At 42.0% G+C, this 12,223-nt stretch overlaps 1 protein-coding gene across 1 annotated transcript in view; it reads right to left on the bottom strand.

Annotated features, from left to right (window-relative positions):
* LCP1 (lymphocyte cytosolic protein 1) overlaps positions 1–10,511 on the bottom strand; it is a 54,748-nt gene extending 44,237 nt beyond the window's left edge. Inside the window, exons 1-2 of the mRNA XM_065896199.1 lie at positions 10,207–10,511; positions 9,985–10,097 (exon numbers count right to left, since the gene is read on the bottom strand). The gene's annotated coding sequence lies outside the window, so the exon portion shown is untranslated. The remainder of the gene's footprint in view (positions 1–9,984; positions 10,098–10,206) is intronic.
* Positions 10,512–12,223: the final 1,712 nt, after the last annotated feature.

Here is a 12,223-nt window from a genome sequence, read left to right as displayed (position 1 = left end):
ATATGGTTAAAATAGTAAGTTTTATATTATGTGACTTTTACCACAATAAAAAAACATTAAAAAAAGAAGTCTACTATCACCTTCTTTGAGGAGTTTAACAATAATATTCTTGTGTACATACTTATCATATCCCTCCCACTGAAAGATACAAACAACAGAACAAGGCAAGCGGATGCGTCAAGTTTATATGAAACCACTTTGCAGGAAAGATGACTTTGCAAGTGTCCCTTGGCAGTCTCTGAACTAGGCTGGGGATGCCCCCTGGCCCCTACCCTCCAGCCACCAGAGGGTTCTGGCTGAGGTAACAAAACCTGGGGCCGGGCAGTTTCTGTAAACCCTGCTGGCCGTGGCTGATGCTCAGGTCTCTCTACCTAAGTGTACAGTGTCTGACTTGGAGCTGAGTCCTGCTGGGAGGAAAGGGGCTGTGGTGTGCAGACAGAGCAGGACGGAAAGGAGGGTAAAATCAGCTGAGATGCACAAACTCAATGTACCAGGAGCACACAGGAAAGAACTAGGAATGGGTGTTAGAGTTCACTTGAATGTAATTTGCATATCATTATCTGGACGATGAAATTCATCCTCTGGTAATTCTAAGTGTCCACCACTAGGCGGATTCATATATTTATTTGTACGTTTCTTCTTTCACTAAACATCTGCCAAGTGAGTACCTACTATATGCTAGGTCGTGGGTTAGATGCTGGCGACGCAGACAGAAGATGTGGTCCTGGCCTGTTTAGTAGGGGAGAGAGACACCCGTCACTAGAATACAGGGGGACTTTTTAGATCCACAGGAATGGGGAAAACAGCTCTCCCCTGGGGAGCCACGCGTGCGCCCCGGGGAGAAGTGACATGTGACCTGGGTTTCCACAGATGAAGAGGAGAGAGCTTAAAGGTCAGTCTTTTCCTTATTCATGTAGAATGATGAACCCATATTCTCTCCACAGAAAGTTTATCTATGTTGGAGCCAGAGAAAACAATAGCTAAAGGACAAATGGAAGACAAACTAATGTTTACTGAGTGCTTACCCAATGCTGAATGTTTTATATGCGTTATCACATTTAATTCCACCACAATTCTATGGAGCATTACGATGATTTCCTCTTTATAGATGAGGGAACTGAGATTTAAGTAACTGGCCCAGGCTTACATCGCTCTGAATTGGGGAAGCCTCAGGCATTGTGGTCCTGATGTGCGAGAAAACGGGAAAATGGGGGTTCTGAAAAGCGAACTTGTTCCCCAAAGTCTCAAAGTGAGTCAGTGACTCGTCAGAAAAGAGGAGTAGAGCCTCCGGAAGCTTAGTTTGGTGTAACCAAAGTACGGGAAAAACACAAGTCAATGAACATTTAAACAACTTAAAGGTTAAAAAAAAAAACCCTGAGATGCACCGTCCATGAAATGTACTTCACATCTTCAATATGTGGATGGAGAGAATGAGGGGAGGAGTTTCTTCCACTCGTTTTAAGAACAGCACTGGCTTAGTTTACAGCTTCACCTGTGCTAGAACACGACCCACTTTCTCCCAGTCTAAGCAAGTGTGAAAAGGCATCATAGGCGTCTCACAAACCTCATCTGTTCGTTAACGATCTTATCTTCCTTCATGAAATGAAGCTTGCTATATACATAAAAAAGAACGAACTAGGAAGCAACATGGCTTGGTGAAAAGATGCTGGATTTTCTGATGCAACAGCTTCTTGCTGTGTGCTTGAGTACACGCTACTTAAAATTTCTGAGCCTCAGTTTCTTCATATGTACAAAGGGGATATTAATAATGCAGTCACGGTGCTCACTCCATAAGAGTTGCGTTAGAATGAAATTAGATAAAGTGTTTAAATTGTATACAACAGTGCTTGGCGAAGGAAGGAAGGAAGGGAAGGAGGGAGGGAGGGAGGGAGGGAGGGAAGAAGGAAGGAAGGAGAAAATAAAAAAACCCAGAACTTTTACAAAATTATCTTGGGGAACAAACCCAATTTCCACTATAAACTATATGAAATATTACCTAGAGTCACTGTCTAAAAGTCACACTTAATTGTATATATGTCACATGTGTGGATAGGTGTAAATCTAGATTTCACACCTACGCTTTATCTTCAAATGATCTTAGCTTGGTTGCTCTGGCGCTTGTACCACATCTCTCCTCCAGAGTCCTTGAAGGCAGTTTCAAAAGCAATTGCGGAATTAGAAGATGATACCAGCTAGAAGCCAACAGCATCGGTATTGGCTGATCTCATGTTGAGCGGTCAAGGGGCTCTGGGCTTAGTCTTGCCTGAAATACTTATCGCGGAAAGTACCTTCTGACAGTTGAGGAAGTGTGGCCAGAGTGGGAAAATGTATAGCAATCTTAAGAAAAGCCCACACATCCATTGTGGGACATGAAATGAAAAAGGATCTTGGGCATCTGTGATGAAGACCATTGGGCTATGTCTCTCCTCACTCTCAGGTACACCAGTACCTGGGGACTGAGTCTGTTGGCCACTTCTCTGCCTCTATCTCTTACCCACTCCGGAATTCTCCAGGCACTTTCTCTGCTGTGGTCTGAGCTGATGGGAAAACACCAAGACAACATGCAGCTGACATCTGTATACCAGCAATGACAACAGAAGCTTCTATTTACTCTCGATAATGTGACCTCATTTTCTATGGGCTCCTTGGGGTAGTTCTTTTAGGATTTCTAAGGACCAGCTCATTCTCATAAAAGACAAAACAAGCAGTTACAGATAAACTGAGGCAGGAATTTGTATTCATTTGATAGACTAGATTTATCTACACTTTCTTGGAAGCCACAGTTCGGTGGGCAAATATTTACCAATACCAATTTACTAATGGGATATGCTATGACATTTCTTTTGTCAAAATTTTAAATAACTAAATAGCGTAAATGCTTCATAACCCTTAAGAACTCTGTACCATAATATCCTCAAGCATTTATTTGTTTGATATAGCGGCGGACCCATCAAAGGCAGAGTTGGGATCTCCGCCTGATGGAAAATTAGGAATAATCATTGAATATTCAACCACAGAAAGGAATATTTAGACTAATTAGAAAGTAGCCAGTGGACCACGTTAGAAAATACAATGCAGTGAAAACAGACATGGTTTACATGTTTAAGAAACTGTGAATATTAAAATGGAAAAGAGGCAAGGTGTGAATCTCGGCTCTGACTAGCTCTGTAACCTTGGACTTAAGCCTCCCTGAACCTCAGTTTGATCGTCTGTTCTAAGAAGATGAGAACATCAACCCCAGGCAGCTTTTGTGTGGAAATATAAGAGCAAATATATGTCAAGAGCTTAGCACAATGCCTAGCAAATACTGAGGGCTCAGTAAGTCAGCAGCGATGGTGAGCATAGCAGAGTGAGATATACACACAGACTGATGAAATGGGGAAATGGAAGGGGAGATGGACCCAAGAGCAGACCCAGCGGACAGACAGTACTTTTCCCTATTTCAGAGATGAGGGGACTGAGCGTCAGGGGGCTTAAGAGACTTGCTTGGGCTCCACAATTAGTAAAAAAAATTTGCCTCCAAATTTGCTCTTTTCTTTAGACCATACCTGTTTGTCTCATGCACAGAAACTGCAGACACTCAGACTCACAAGCTTTAAAAACTGACATTATATATGATATTTAATACATTTTATATTATATACATTATATTCAATCACCAGACAGATTAAGAGTCTCAACTGTCTTCCTCTGTGGTCACAGGAAAGAAACAGAGCATCAGGGATATTTGATGAAAAATCTCAACTTGAAAGACAATGAGGGAAGGGAAAAAAATCTGAAAAAAGTCATCAAAGGTGCCCATGATATTCCATCTTTCCAAAGGGAAAAGAAAATTAATGTTATAAAGCATTGGAAATGAAGGGAAAGTTCATTTACATCTTTTTTTTTTTTTTTTTGCGGTACGCGGGCCTCTCACTGTTGTGGCCTTTCCCGTTGCGGAGGACAGGCTCCGGACGCGCAGGCTCAGCGGCCATGGCTCACGGGCCCAGCCGCTCTGCGGCATGTGGGATCCTCCCGGACTGGGGCACGAACCCGTGTCCCCTGCATCGGCAGGCGGACTCTCAACCACTGCGCCACCAGGGAAGCCCTATCCTTAATACTTTTGACGTACACAAGCCAGTTATTTTTATTTTATTTTATTATTATTATTTTTTGCGGTACGCGGGCCTCTCACTGCTGTGGCCTCTCCCGTTGCTGAGCACAGGCTCCGGACGCGCAGGCTTAGCGGCCATGGCTCACAGGCCCAGCCGCTCCGCGGCATGTGGGATCCTCCCGGACCGGGGCACGAACCCGTGTGCCCTGCACCCGCAGGCGGACTCTCAACTACTGCGCCACCAGGGAAGCCCCATTTACATCTTTGAGATGAAGAAAAAGGGGCTCAATAATGCAAAACTGCATACATGTTCCTCATTTTTTCTTACTTTCTCTTTGCATCTATTATGTAGCTTTCTCCATAAGGAATGTACTTTCCACTCTTCTTTCTTAATCACATTGCCTCCTGGTGAAGGTAATGTGAGCCCATGACATCAAGGATCCACATTTTAAAACGTGACACCTGAGGTTAACAAAGATGCAGTTCTAATTCTAAATTTTGCCTGAGGAACGGCGAAAAGGCAGAGGATGCAAATTTTATACAGATGCACTTGTGCGCCTCTTTACTTCATTCATTCAGAAACACAGTTTGGATAAATACTGGAGACAACTACCAGACTGAGGAATCAAAATGCAGGGTATGATTTAATTGTAAAGTAATTAGTCCATTCATTCACTTCCCTCTTGAAAGTGCAACCAGAGAAAAAGGGAAAAGAAATTATCTTAGAGATTGCAATTCACATGCCACATTAATTTGCTGGCCAAATTTGGCATCTTGGCTTTTCTGCCTGTGGAGAATGTAATCTCTTTTCCATTTTAGCTCAGCCAGTCGAGAGGATGTGTGTGTGTGTGTGTGTGTGTGTGTGTGTGTGTGTGTGTGTGTGTGTGTGAAAGAGAGAGACAGCGAGGTGGGGGGAGAGAGGGAGAGGGGGAGAGAGAGAGAGAGAGAGGGAGAGGGAGACACACAGACAGACAAAGAGATGGAGAGAGCATGCAAGTGTGTCCATCTGTCCGTGGAACTGGTGCTAGACTAAAACAAGAATCAATGCTGCAACCACAAAACTGTGGCTTTCTTTGCAAGTTCCTCAATTTAGTATCTTAGCTTTTCCTTCTGCCAGAAAAAACAACTGACCATATTTGAGAAACAAGCCTCCTTATAACTTAAGGTGGGGCTGAGGCAGGCGTGGCTCTGAAGTTGAGCAAAACTTATTTTAACTCAGTAAGTGGGTCACTTTTTACCTCTATTCTTCAGCTCACAATTAAAACAATCTTTCATTTTTTCACATTTTTTAGGACACCTATATTTGGCCATTACTATGTAATTATAGATATGTGTGCTTGGGTATAAACACTAAATTGTTTAATTTATTCACGTCTATCGATCACAACAGTTAGAAAATGGGAATGCCACCTGACTCAAGTATTCTAGTCTTCTATGACTGAGAACTTCTCAAAGCTTTTGAGGGTAGAGATCATGTTCTGTGACCTATACACAGGTCTATAAGTTGGTAAAAACCGAACAGTCAAGGGCAGAGGGGCTGAGTAAATACTGATGATGATGATGTTGACAAAGAATAGTCTTTAATAAAAGCAATTAACGATACAGATGCATTTATTTAGGATAAATTATTATTATCTGCGTGCAACTCCAGGTCCAGGTACAAATAAGCACCATGGCCCGCTGCCTGTTTATTCCAGGAGGTTTCCCCTGGAATTCAGTGGTTAATATAAAATTGATTCAATTGTAGAAAATTAAAGTAATAACATACTTGAATGGATTAACTTGCCTTCCAACACTAAGGTAACACCAATACCTACCTCACAGGGTTGTGATGACTCAATGTATTGATACGGTCAAAACACTTAGAAAAACACTCAATCCAAAACAGTAGTATAGAAGGCTAAGCTGTTATTATCAGGATGATGAATGGAAATTCTTTGTTCCCCATCTGCTGCTTACAGTATCTTACAAGGTGGAGTGACTATGAAATTGCTGGGAAAACTGATGTAATGACTGAAATTGACAAACAAAACAATGGGAACAGTCAACAGCATAAGGAAGTTCAACCAGGAGGCAACTGAGGAAAGCAACGGGGAGTTGCCATCTGGGGAGCCCAGTGGTCACAGCAGCCGTAGGGAGATGCTCCTAGAAGATGAATATCTGATTGGGTGGTAACTTCTTATACTTCAAAATGAAAACAATGTGAAACATGAACTCTTTTAAGAAGTGCATTGCCATCTGGTAAAACAGGGAAACTTGAAACTCTTGGAGTCTGCTGACACTGATTAGTTTTATATTTTGGTGGACTCTAATTCTAATTTTTATTTCTGCAGGGTTCACCCGCAGATGGAATAGAATCATTTAATTTGATGATATCCGTGAGTTGGAAAACTAGCAAATAAAAAATATCCTAAGGAGACAATTACATGAATCTAAATAATGTCACTTTGCTATAAAATCTATTAGTCATAAAGTCATCAGATTTTATAATTTTATTTTATAAATTTTTGACTCTTCATAAATATAATCTTAGGAGAAAATTTCTTAGTTTTATTTTACCTAACCTGATTTTAGAATTCATTTGCCATCTCCCCCATATACGCAGAGGAGCCTTCACTTTTTTGGTAACAAGGAGACGTTGACTTGAGAATTTTCTGAGAAGAGTGCAAAATGAATAAATAAAAGTGAATGGTATCTGTTCCTGTGCTCTCGGTCATCCAATATGCTTATTATCAGGTACGTAATTTTGGTAAGGGTAGCTAAGCTTTAGCTCAATTAATGTATTTAAACTAAAATAATAAGATTAATTTTGCCTGCTGGCTGTGGTCATTGGACAATTCCTTAAATGCCTTGAAGTCAATGTCTATTTAGTGCTTTGAGACTAAAATGAAGAATAGTGCTTTGACAAAAAGGAAGCATGTTAGAAAGCAAAATACTGTAATGGTGTTATATCTCCGTTCACAGCAGTCACTGGGGGAACTCAGTAAATATTAGGTTAACAAGTGAAATTAAAAAAAGACTTCTATGCGTATCTAAGGAACTGAGAAAAAATTCAGTAAATATCATGAGTACCTACTACATGCCAGGAGAAACAGAGAAGGAGCTCAGGCTGTCAGCAAATTAAGGACTCGAAAGGAAAACAATATGATTACTGCTCTACTTACTCTAAACTCAAAGCATTAAACAAACACACGCAGAAGAATCGGTGGAGGCAAGAACCAGTAGGAAAGCCCTGCAAAAGGACAGGTTTCTTGAAATAAGCCTTAAAAAGTGACCAGAAGTTTCACAGATAAAGAAGAAAGCACTTGGAAAGGCAGTTGGAGTGAAAAGGAGTGAAAGAGCATGGAACTTTCTGGTGGTTTGTGGACTTGTGCACTTGACATGTGGGTAAGTGGAGGGGGGAGGGGGAGAGGTGGGAGGTGGCAGCTAGAGCAGAAGGAAGTGACAAGAAATAAGGTTGGGAAAGTGGCTGAGGCAGGTTTGTGAAGGCACACAATTCTTGAGTAAAATTATGCATTACTTAAAAGAAAACACTTCATTCTATTATTATATGAAACCCACAGTGATACCTCTTATGTATGAAAAAGTTTCTGGGTTTATTGCAAACTGTTGTCTTCTTTCTTTCTCTCTTCAAATCATGAATGCTAAGATCTCTTCAGTCAGCTTCAGAACGAAAAGCCTATAACGCGGTACATCTGGGAAAAAGATGCTGGTGGGGAAGATAGGCTCTGGAATAGACGGACGCTTACAGAGAAGCAGAATGCAGCCGGAAATCCTGGCTACCTACCGCCCTTGCCCCTCACCCTGTGACCTTGGGCCGTGTCCTTCAACCATCTAAGCCTGTTCCTCATCTCTAAAGGTAGTTGGGAGGATTAAATGAGGTCATGCATGAAGAGTAGCTTACATAGTAAGTACGTATCAATTTTAAGTGGTATTACTACTTGTTCTGTCCTAATTTAAATAGATACATTTGAATGAGAAAGTTACTTTGTGGCCTCCCATTCCCCAAAGGGTTCAGCAAAAGAATTAGAAATGGTGTTAAAACACGGAAATTGTTTCCCAAATTACCGATTATTTCAAGGCACAATTTATGAAGGAGTCAAAATTTCAAATGTGACAAAAGAAAGCATCCCTGGGATAGCTAATGAAATGTCCCACCTCAGCAGTGCTTGTACAAAGGGCAAGACCCAGAAGTTTCTTCCCTGATGTTGCTGGGAGTGAACAAGAATGAAGAGAAATGGATATCAGGTTGATGCTTTAACAATCTAAACTTGATTCCATTTTTATTTCCTCCCGATGTAAGGAAAATACTGACATACCTTTGCATCCTAATTCATTTTATTCTCATCAATATTTTTACTTAAAATAAGACATAGCATAGTTTTAATCTGTTATTTTTAGGGGTCCAAGTCCTTCTCCCTCAGCTCCACATTTTTGCTAGTTTAAAACTATTCAGGGGGCTTCCCTGGTGGCACAGTGGTTGAGAGTCCGCCTGCCGATGCAGGGGACACGGGTTCGTGCCCCAGTCCGGGAGGATCCCACATGCCGCGGAGCGGCTGGGCCCGTGAGCCATGGCCGCTGAGCCTGCACGTCCGGAGCCTGTGCTCCGCAACGGGAGAGGCCACAACAGTGAGAGGCCCGCGTACCACAAAAAACAAACAAACAAACAAAAAACTATTCAGGTGAGACGCGTCAAACAATATTGATGATCACATTTTACAACTTCAGAAATTCACATTTATAGGTAAGCAGTTAATTCCATTGAAATTTGCCTGTGTAGATGTTCTTTAAACCATTTTATTTACTAGAAACCAATTATGATAAATTACATAAATTCAAAATCAAGACGTGTGGATAAATCACCTTCGTTTAACGACAGTTGTTTTTTTTTTAAGTTGTCCTGAGGAGGTAATTTTAGAAACAAGTTGCTATAACTTGATTAAGAAAAATTGGGTTTTCATTAAGTGTGCGGATAAATGAATCCATTTGCAGTCTGGATGGCTTTTATTTTTATCACCTGTCAATGGTACTAAATATTGTTGAATAATGGTAATTAATAAAGGCTGAGGCTACAAGTTTCAAAGTCTATGTTTCCATAAAGTTTCTGGAATAAATATCCCATATCAACTTTATAAGAATTTCTATTATAGACTGAAGCCTTTCTTCCATAATTAATGGTCATTTGTATGATCACAGGGATACCAAATAGTTCAGACAATTCTACAAAACAGTACAACTAAGCAACACAAATTGCTTTTATTTTTAGAGAATAAATGGAGAAGAGACAGCCTCTAATTCCATGTGGTTATTAAACACACCCATTGAAAACCGGCGGTACCCAAAATCACTCAAATAACCAGTAGCACACTAACATACGACTCAAGACGTTAGCACATCCACTAAAGTACTGTAAAGGAGTTTTTTTAGAAAAACAGAACCACAGGAGCTAAAGTTAAACTATCCCCATTAGGCCAATGTGCAACAGCATCTAAACGATCGATGTCCACTTTCCCGAGAACATTTGAAAGTAGATCAAATCACAGTAAATAGCCTCCCAGAAATAAAGCAATAGAAATAAATCAGAACATGGTTTGGTTTAAAAAGGAAGCAAAAATCATAGTTTTTTGGGGGGGGGGGTGATAACTGCATATAATTGGAGAAGAAGCCACCCCAGAGAGCGGAGGGGAGGGTCCCACTCTGGGCGGCCACGAGATGTGGCTGGAGCTTTGCTGGGCAGTTAAACGGTGCCCTGGCTCATAGCGGACAAGGGCGACAGGTGCTCAGATCTCTAGTCCCCTGGGGGCAAAATCCACAATCCACAGAACCAGAGCCACCCAACAAGCAAAACATCATAAGCACTTAGAAATGACAAAAAGACAAAGGAAATTTACCTGGTAGCAAAACTGTTCTCAGTGGTACTGGTATGTGACCAGAAACTCCCTTCTTTCTGATCTGCAGAACAACTTTGTCAACCCCGGGTGTGTGGTCACAAGGCAGGAAGTGACTAGAATGACAAATCATCAGGCAGGAAAGAAATAGATTTTGTCTTTATAAGGACATTTTTACTTAACGTGGTTTTTTTTTTCTCATGTCCCCTCCCCTGCAAAAATCACCTGACAGGTCACACTGAAATTTAGAAGCCTCTTACCACTTCCTCTTTATGAGCATTTTTCTCTCTCCTTCCCTTTCTTTCCCCTCTAGCTGTCTTGTAGGCATTGGGCTACTTAAACCTGTTGATTTCAGATAACAAGGCAAGGTCAGCCTGCTACCCTGACTTCTTGATCTGCCCCTAATTGCGAATGCAATGCTCTGGTGCCTAGCTACTTACAGTAAAGATAAACAAATTATTCATTTTTAATGAAAGAGCCAAGGGAAGAGGTGGCAGCATCCCTGAAACAAGCTAAAAGGGAGTTCCTTGGGAAAGCCCCACCCCAAGGTGAAACCAAACCCCTCTCAAGAGTCCCTGAACAGTGATCTTATTGGTGCAAACGAAACAAAATGATCTCTTTAAGGGGAAGGGCCCGAAAGGGAAGGTCACCATATTATTTACTCATTCTTTTATTTATAGAGCACCTATGTACTAGGGATCTCTTTAACCCAATTAAAGATTTCAATTATTTAGACGCTTCCTACAAAGAGCACCAGCGGATCACTTAGGCAGCTGCTATAGTCCAATGCTGCTGAATTCCTTCCTAGAGACCACACTTATTTTTTGAATGCACATTTTATAAAATTAGCAAGAGAATTAAAATATCTCAGTTCTATGCCCAAACCCCGAATGCTCGTCCTGAGGGCTAATTCTCATCTTCACGTGGAAGTGCTCAAGCGCTCACAGCCTAACAGAGGATGTGAAGGTTGTATGGTATCCTGAGTCATGTTGACCAAACATTACACGTAGTCTGTCTCCGTGTTGCCCAGAGCCTGTGTGCAGCTCCAGCACCCAGCCTGCTATTGAGGAATGAGAATCTGAGGCTCTGCTCCAGCTCGGATGGTGAGTTGAAGATGCTCGATTGCTCAATACGCTTCTGTGTTTGCGAGGGGCCTGGGACCCCACCAGTGGGTACTATGGTTGGGGGGCTGCCATTATACTCCTTTTGCTTCTTTGACTTCTCCTCTAGAAAGTTCCTGCTTCCAACCTCAAATATCAGACCAAGCTGTTCTGGTTTCTCTACTTCATTAGTCAGTGGTGTGGCAGTGTCTTGGTCAGAACCCTCCAGGGGCCATCTTGGTGGAGAGGGTGGGCAGAAGAATAGGAATAGATGGTGGAGATTCAGTCCATTCTAGAAGTGGTTCACCTCACAGAGAACTGTCAACTTTCTTGTGACTCCCCAGGGAAGACTGAGGGGGGGAATTGAACCCCGTTTTCTCCATTGCATAATTACTCCCAAGTAATTCATTGCAGGGGGTGGGGTTCAAGAGGCACCTAAGTTCTTTCAGGACACCAGAGACATGACCATGCATCACTGTGACAGGGCTGATCACACGACAAAGCGGCCAGATGCTGGTGGTCTTCACTCTGGGGTGAACAGTCATCAGTCAGGACTCTGCAGCAGCACAGATACTGTCTTGATGGTCTGAAGGATGAAAATACGCGAGATACTGTGGATCTCCCTAATTGCATCCCTGTGGTTTCAGGATGGAATGGAGGTGTGGCAGTAACACTTCATAAAGAAGAACGGAGACTCATTTCGTTTACCTGGGAGGAGAGCAGCAGCATGGCGGCTACTGGTGCCTGGTCATCGGACATCTGAGGAATCTAAAACAAGAGCAAAATACACTTGTGCATGGGTTCAGTAGGTGTTTGAGTGCCTGTCTGGAGGCTCTGGTGATTCAGAAATGAGTAAGACACAATCGCTGCTCTTAAGGAGCACACAGTCTGTAGAGGAGAAAAGCATGTAAGTAAATAAATGCCATCTGCTACAAAAAGGGGTGAAAAAGGCAGTGGAACATCGAGGCAGATGCAGATGTGAGCAGAGCTGATGTTTGAAGAGGGTGAAATGTGCGGTTATGCCTAGCAGCTGATTCAAGTCAAAAAGAAAAAAAAAAGCTCGTTGGATTCCAGTCAACATCTAGATTCTAGGAGATGAAAGCCATTGAATTCTGCTGCTTGCAAACACCCACCTGAAGGAA

This window comes from Phocoena phocoena, chromosome 18, assembly GCF_963924675.1.
Source record: "Phocoena phocoena chromosome 18, mPhoPho1.1, whole genome shotgun sequence".
Lineage (NCBI taxonomy): Eukaryota > Metazoa > Chordata > Mammalia > Artiodactyla > Phocoenidae > Phocoena > Phocoena phocoena.
The sequence above is the reverse complement of the archived record's forward strand: the minus strand, read 5'-3'. Positions and strand labels throughout refer to the sequence as shown.